Source organism: Meles meles, unplaced genomic scaffold (assembly GCF_922984935.1).
Source record: "Meles meles unplaced genomic scaffold, mMelMel3.1 paternal haplotype, whole genome shotgun sequence".
In the NCBI taxonomy this organism is placed as follows: Eukaryota; Metazoa; Chordata; class Mammalia; order Carnivora; family Mustelidae; genus Meles; species Meles meles.
The window spans coordinates 187,501-195,230 of NW_025721258.1; positions in this window are offsets into that span (position 1 = coordinate 187,501).

The window sequence follows — 7,730 nt, forward strand, 5'->3', positions numbered from 1 at the left end:
AACACGCGACGGTAGTCACCCCGCATCGGTGGCCACGACGCGCAGAGGAGGGGCGGCGGCTGGGGGTTCCGGTACCCCAAGGCACCCTCTCGGATCGCTAGAGAAGGCTTTCTCACCGAGGGCGCATCGCCCCCACCCATTCGTCCCCCTGACCGGGCTCCGCCCAAGGAAACGCCGTCCCAAAGGCCTCCAGGGCCTGGGAGGGGGCGGGGGTGGGTCTGCGGCAAGGGACAGGCCCAGGACAATCCTGAGCACCCGCGGCCAGAGCCCCACGAGGGGACCGCCTTTGCCTCTTCTACGCACGCCATGCTCCCATCCCCGCCCGGAAGGGACCTCAGGCCTCCACACCGAGGCCACGAGAGGAGCGGAGACGGGCACGGCATGCCGGGCAAAGAGAAGCAGCAGCCCTCGGCTGGCCAGGCGCCGCAGCGCTGGCTCGGCCCGGCGCGGTCACTCACACGCCCCACCAAGTCCTGTCCACACACACCGCCCTGGCACGACGCGCACCAGAGGACGACGAGGTGCCCGCACCCCCACAGAGGGGGGCGGGTGGGCCTCCCTTACCGACTTCCACCACCCGCTCTCCGGACACACCACCGACAGCGGCAGCCCGAGGGGGTCGCTGGGAACGGGAAACGACGCCACCGCTCGGCCTCAGGCACCTGAGACAACCTGGAGCGCTCCAGGGGCACCACAGAGGGCCAGGCGCCACGCGCTCAGCACGCCCGGGCGGTGAGCAGCGCGGCCTCGGGATGGCCCTCCCCGACACAGGGAGGGCGGCTCACCCCGCGTGAAGGAGCCGAGAGCGGCAAGCGAGAGTGTCCGCTGCGTCAGCTGGACCCCACACCCACGGGCGCCCTGAGGCGAGAACCGTGGGAAAGCAGAGTCGGGCCGGAGCCCACAAACCCCCCCGCACCCTCCCCTCAACACCCCCCCACGGCAGCGGGTGGCAGAGGAGGAGGAGGAGCGAGGGGCCCACGGGCAGAACGAGAAGAGCGGTCCCATTCGCCATGAATGTCCGTCCCTCGTCTGACGCGGCTTAGACCCGGCCCGGGAGAACGCGACATCACCACATCGATCAGCGAAAACGTGCCCAAGGAGGAACCCAAGGGGGGAAACGCCTGGCGACGACAACCGACCAGAGGGACCTGCTTTCAGCCTCGCCGGCACCCCTCGAGCCCAGGGCAAGAGCAGCCGGGCAACCCAAGGAGAACGCCTGACACGTGGCACGGAGCCTTGCGGAACGGAGCGGGGGTTACCACGGCCGCAGCCGGGCGCCCACAGCGTGGAGTGAACGGGATAAAGGACCCACGCCACTTGCCCACGCCGCCCTCGGGTGCTGGAGACCAGAGGTGGCACCACAGCCCGGGACCAGCTGGGGGCACGAGAGCCGGCGCACAGGCCCACGCGGACGGCTCCAACGAGCGAGGGCCGAGCCGGATTTGGCACCACGGCCAAGCCCAGAGCCCCGCACGCACCCAGAGGCCCACATCGCTAAGGCGAGTCACTCAAACAGCGTGTCAGCACCTACCTGGCAACAAAACCTGCTCCTTTCCGGGGACAAAATAGCTACGCCATCTGGCGGGGCCTAGCCACGGGTCACCGGGACCTCGTGGGACCGTGGCCCGGCCACTGGCCCCAAACACTGCTCCATTACCCTGCAAAGAGCGGGGGGGGGGGGGGGGGGCGCCCCACGGAACCCCCAGGGCCATCTGGTCGACCCCCTGGAGCGTGGGGGAGCGGGCAGCCGGGACCGACCACGGACTCGAGGGAGGTGGAGCCGCCCGGGCCTGGCCGGGTAGCTCCTCCCCTGGTCCGCCTGTCGTCCCCAAGTCGGGACTTAGAAAAAAAATCAAGTTCTGCGGAGGGACCCGCCGGCCCTCAAAAAAAATCAAGTTCTGCGGAGGGGACCCGCCGGCCCTCAAAAAAAAAAATCAAGTTCTGCGGAGGGACCCGCCGGCCCTCAAAAAAAAATCAAGTTCTGCGGAGGGACCCGCCGGCCCTCAAAAAAAATCAAGTTCTGCGGAGGGACCCGCCGGCCCTCAAAAAAAAAAATCAAGTTCTGCGGAGGGGACCTGCCGGCCCTCAAAAAAAAAATCAAGTTCTGCGGAGGGGACCTGCCGGCCCTCAAAAAAAAATCAAGTTCTGCGGAGGGACCTGCCGGCCCTCAAAAAAAAAATCAAGTTCTGCGGAGGGGACCTGCCGGCCCTCAAAAAAAAATCAAGTTCTGCGGAGGGACCCGCCGGCCCTCAAAAAAAATCAAGTTCTGCGGAGGGACCTGCCGGCCCTCAAAAAAAAAATCAAGTTCTGCGGAGGGGACCTGCCGGCCCTCAAAAAAAAATCAAGTTCTGCGGAGGGACCCGCCGGCCCTCAAAAAAAATCAAGTTCTGCGGAGGGACCTGCCGGCCCTCAAAAAAAAAATCAAGTTCTGCGGAGGGACCTGCCGGCCCTCAAAAAAAATCAAGTTCTGCGGAGGGACCTGCCGGCCCTCAAAAAAAAAATCAAGTTCTGCGGAGGGACCTGCCGGCCCTCAAAAAAAATCAAGTTCTGCGGAGGGGACCTGCCGGCCCTCAAAAAAAAAATCATCAAGTTCTGCGGAGGGACCTGCCGGCCCTCAAAAAAAAATCAAGTTCTGCGGAGGGACCTGCCGGCCCTCGCCTCCTTCTCCCTCTCCCTCTCCCTCGCGGCCCGTGCCTCCACTCGCCGCGTGGCGCCGCACGGCCGCCACGGCCCGGTCCGAGCCGGTCCGAGCCGGTCCGAGCCGGTCCGAGCGGTCGCCGGCTCCCGGGCTGGGACTGGGAGAGGGGGCGGACCCGCGGAGGCGCCCCCTGATGGCCCGACCTCCATGGACATCGCGGCCCGTGCCTCCCCTCGCGGCGTGGCGCCGCCCGCACGGCCGGCCCGGCCCGGTCCGAGCCGGTCCGAGCCGGTCCCCACCTTACGCAGCGGGCCTCGGAAAACTTGGTGAGAAAATCGGGGGCGACGACCAGGACCCCACGCGTGCCCGCGGACGGACCCCTCGCGCCATCCACCGGCTTCCCGGCGAGGCTCGGGCCGGTCCCCAACCGCCCGAGTGTGACACGGGACACAAGGGACACGTGGGACACGGAAGGCCCGATGAACGACCAGAGCCACAGGCCGAACGGCGTCCTCGCACCGCACGCACACACTGTCTCCCATTCCCACGCCGGCGGGCAGGCGGGCGGAGGAGGGGGCACCGGCGGGTGCTGGTCGACCCCTCCAGGAAGCCCCCAACACCCCTCCGCGAGAGCCAGGAGGAGGAGAAGGCGGCGACGGCGGGGGCGGCGCCGCTGCTCCCCCATATACCTGGGGTTTCAATCTCCCGCGAGCCGATCGCGCGCCGACGCCCCAGAGACCGCGGGGACGATCGCTCTAGTGTCGCCGGCCTCCCGGAACTCCAGCTTGGGGACCGCGGCCAAATGCCATCCCTTGCCGACATCGCCCACGTTCCGGCGGGGAGACGCTATATAAAAGCGGCCGCCAGGTGCCGCCAGACAACCGCCACGAAAGACACCGAGGCAGATCCGGAACGCAGGGCCAGTGACAGTCGCGAGGCCGGCCGCCAGGCCGCCCGATCCCCTCCCGGCCCACTTCGGAGGGGCGCGCGGCCCCGGGGCGTCAGCCTCGGCAGCTCACGGCAGGCACGGCGCGACTCCAGCTCGCCCAGGGGAGACTTGGGGAACGCGTCCGGGCCGCTGCCGCCGGAAGGGGGGGGCCCGATTCGCCACGGGGGACACACACACACACACACACACACACACACACACACACACCCACCCACCCCACCCCACCCCCACCCCCGGCGGCCCGGCAGGCCTGGAGGCACCAGCTTCCCACTGTGGCATGTGAGCAAGCGGGCGCCCGGGCCTCCGGGAGGACTTAGACAAATGTCCCCGGGCAGGGACTGTAAAACCGAGACCCACGCGAGTACTCCTTTAATGTTGTTGTTGTTGTTGTTGTTGTTGTTGTTGTTGTTGTTGTTGTTGTTGTTGTTGAAGATTTTATTTATTTATTTGACAGACAGAGATCACGAGCAGGCAGAGAGACAGAGAGGAGGAAGTAGCCTCCCTGTCCAGCAGAGAGCCCGATGCGGGACTCGATCCCAAGACCCTGAGATCGTGACCTGAGCTGAAGGCAGAGGCTTCATCTACTGAGGCCCCCCCCCCCCCCCAGGCATCCCACACGCGCGCACTCCTAAACCAACAACGGATGAACCGTTTTTTTCCTAGCATTTCAAGGGCAGGAGGTCTACTCTGAAGCCAACGATGACACCTCGGGAGGACGGAAAGGGGGTGACTGACACACACCCCCAGAAAGGTGCTCACTGAACCTGTCTCTGCCCGTACCACGATGATGTCTAAGGACAACAAACAGCTGTGGGGAACATCGGTGCCAAGGCAGGGTCGTGGCATCCGTGACCAAAAGCGGAATAAACCCCGGGGCGGGGGTGGGGGGCAGTGGAGGGGGGGTGGGACGGCAGGGAGGCGGCACGGAATGGGGAGGAAGAGAGTTAAAATAGGGGTGCCTGGGTGGCTCAGGGGGTGAAGCCTCTGCCTTCAGCTCAGGTCATGGTCTCAGGGTCCTGGGATCGAGCCCCACATCAGACTCTCTGCTCAGCGGGAAGCCTGCTTCCCCCTCTCTCTCTGTCTGTCTCTCTGCCTACTTGTGACCTCTCTCTGTCAAACAAATAAAATCTTGAAGAAAAAAAAAAAAAAAACAGGGAGGGAGAGAGAGAGAGAGAGAGAGAGAGAGAGAGAGAGTTAAAATAGCCATTCACTGAAGAAATCCAGTTCCGGAACAGCCGCGCGGTCCAACTCTAGGACACGGCGGCGGGGCGGGGCGGGGCGGGGCGGGGCGGGGAGGGGAGGGGCCGGTGCTTGAGAAGAGGTAAATATTGATGATGAACTAACTATCCCCTGATGTGTGGCGGGGGGGGGGGGACAAGGCGTAGAACTTCCCCCGGCCTGTGAAGGAAAAAAAAACAAAAAACAAAAAACTTTATTCGTTGGTTCTTTTCTTTGTTTGCTGGATTTTCAAGTACACGTATCTCGGGGCGCCTGACTGGCTCCCTCTGAGGACCACACGACTGCGACTCTTGACCTGCGGGGGGGGGGGGGGGGGTCCTGAGTTCCAGCACCACGCTGGATGGATGGGTGGAGAGATTACCTAAAAATATAAAACCTTGAAGACACACACACACACACACACACACACACACACGCACGCACGCACGCGCGCGCGCAGCAGCAGCAGCAGCAGCAGCATTATCTATCCAAGATAAACACCCCTGGGCAGGAAGTGGGGTCAGAGGAAAACAGAAACAGCGGTGGCAGGGGGAGAGGACACTAGAGGGCAACAGAGCAGCAGCATCCTGTCTAGGTGCTCTGGCGCTTTTGTGCTTTACAAAAGCCCAGGAGGAACCTTTCAAAACCTTGGCCCTCCTATCCCCCAGCGGAGAGGGCAGAAGCTACTGTCCAGCAAGAATGCCTTTGATTAGAGGTAACTCTTCTCCCATGAAACTTCACCATTTGAACATGGGCTTTTTCATGGCTTCCTTTCCAAGCCTTTCTCTTTGCCGCCTTCTCACCTCCGTGAATCCCTGATCCCACTTTGCAACAATCCCTACCCATCTCACCCCCGCCGTGCCCCCCCACACACACACACCTCTCCCTCCCTCTCTCTCTCTCTCTCTCTCTCTCTCTCTCTCACACACACACACACACACACACACACACACACACACACACACATGCCCCGGGATGTAAACTGTTCTCTGTCAACCATCCATCCGGAGCACTCACTATAAAAGTACACGAGGAAAACGCAGACAAGAGAGACATCAAGCAAATACTGTGACTCTGAAGGCTGGGCCCCTATTGAGTCGAGAGAATTGACCAAACAGCAGAACCTGGAAAAGAAGGTTTTCCTCCCAAGTCGGTTCCTCCATCGTTGGCTACACGACGTTCTTTCAGCAGTATTTCCCCAAGAGTGTGACGATCCAAATAAGGTTTCCCAGTGCAAAGTTCATGGGCGCAGACTTCACACCTGTGTTTCAAGGACACGTCTTTCAGGGCACCTAGCTGGCTCGGTCCGGAGGACCCCCAAGGAAGGCAACTCTTGATCTGTGGGGGTCCTGAGTTCCAGGGCCACCCTGGGTGGGTGTACAGAGCTGACACGCCCAAGAAATTTGAACCGCTATGGCGATGTCTGTCAAACACAACAAAGGAAAACAAAGCAAAAATCGGAAATAAAGTCGCCCCTGGTCGAATGCTTTCTTTGCAGAGGCCATGGAGACCCTGCGATGTTGGCAGACAGACAGACACGGTCGGTCGGTCGATGAATCGATGGCACGGAACAGATACCGAAAGAGATATGCCCAAGCGCAAAGGCCGTTCAAAGGAGGAAACATGGCCCACCTCCCCACGAAATCAGAGGACAGTCAGTCATCAGACATCCACAGACCCAACATGCAGGCAGGCAGGCAGGCAAAGAAACAAGACAACTGGGGTGCCTGAGTGGCTCGGTCGGTGAAACGTCTCTGCCTTTAGCTCAGGTCATGATCTCTGGGTCCTGGGATCGAGCCCCGCATCCATCCACTGGGGCTCCCTACTCAGCAGAGACTCTGCTTCTCACCTCCCTCTCCCTGACCCTCCTTTCGGGTCCTTCGCTCCTTCCTTCCTTCGTCCTCCCTCCCTACCACCACCACCACCACCACCACCAACAACAACAACAACAACATTCTTTTTTAAGGAGGGAAAAGAAAGAAAGAAAGAAAGAAAGAAAGAAAGAGGAAGAGGAAAGCTTCCATCCAAACAGGCAGATCTCACCCCTCCTACAAATGTGAACTCCAAACGGATCTCACACTTCCATGGGAAACAGAACACCGGAACACACGTGTGTGTGTGTGTGTGTGTGTGTGTGTGTGTGTGTGTGTGTGTGTGTGTGTTGGGGGAGGATTCTAGGGGGAAAGCTGGGGATCTAGGGCCAGGCAAAGAGGGTTTAAGACTGGACACCTGAGGCGCGATCCGTAAAAAAAAGAAACGGAGGGGTTGGAAGTCACCAAAATTAAAACCCTAGACTCTGTGAAACACCCTCTGAAGGGGACCCAAGGGCAAAGGACACACAGAGGCCTGAGGGATCAGCCGGGAGTGGGAGGTGGGGGGGGGGGGGTGGTGGTAGTGGTAGAGGGTGTTGCTCAGAGAGAGACAAAATGAGGAAACGCTCCCAGAGGTCGGATCAGGGTCACTAGGAGAACGGGGGTGGGGGGGGTGGGGGGGTGTACAATCCATTCCGTATGGGAAGTCTGCCACACAGCCAAGGGCAAGGAAGAAATCCAAGATTTTCAGGGTCAGGTCCCTTCGAGCAGGTCGTGTCTACGACAAGGCCACCGACTCAGAAAACCAGCGAGGCCGTTTTATGTCTAATTCCAAAGGGACATGAAGTCTGGGGTTGAGAGGCAGGGAGTCCATCCCTGATCATCCCAGAGGCGATTAAAAAGACAGAAGAAGGGGCGCCTGGGTGGCTCCGTGGGTTAAAGCCTCTGCCTTCGGCTCAGGTCATGATCCCAGGGTCCTGGGATCGAGCCCCACCTCGGGCTCTCTGCTCAGCAGGAGGCCTGCTTCCTGCTCTCTCTCTGCCTGCCTCTCTGCCTGCTTGTGATCTCTGTCTGTCAGATAAATAAATAAATCTTAAAAAAAAAAAAGAAAAAA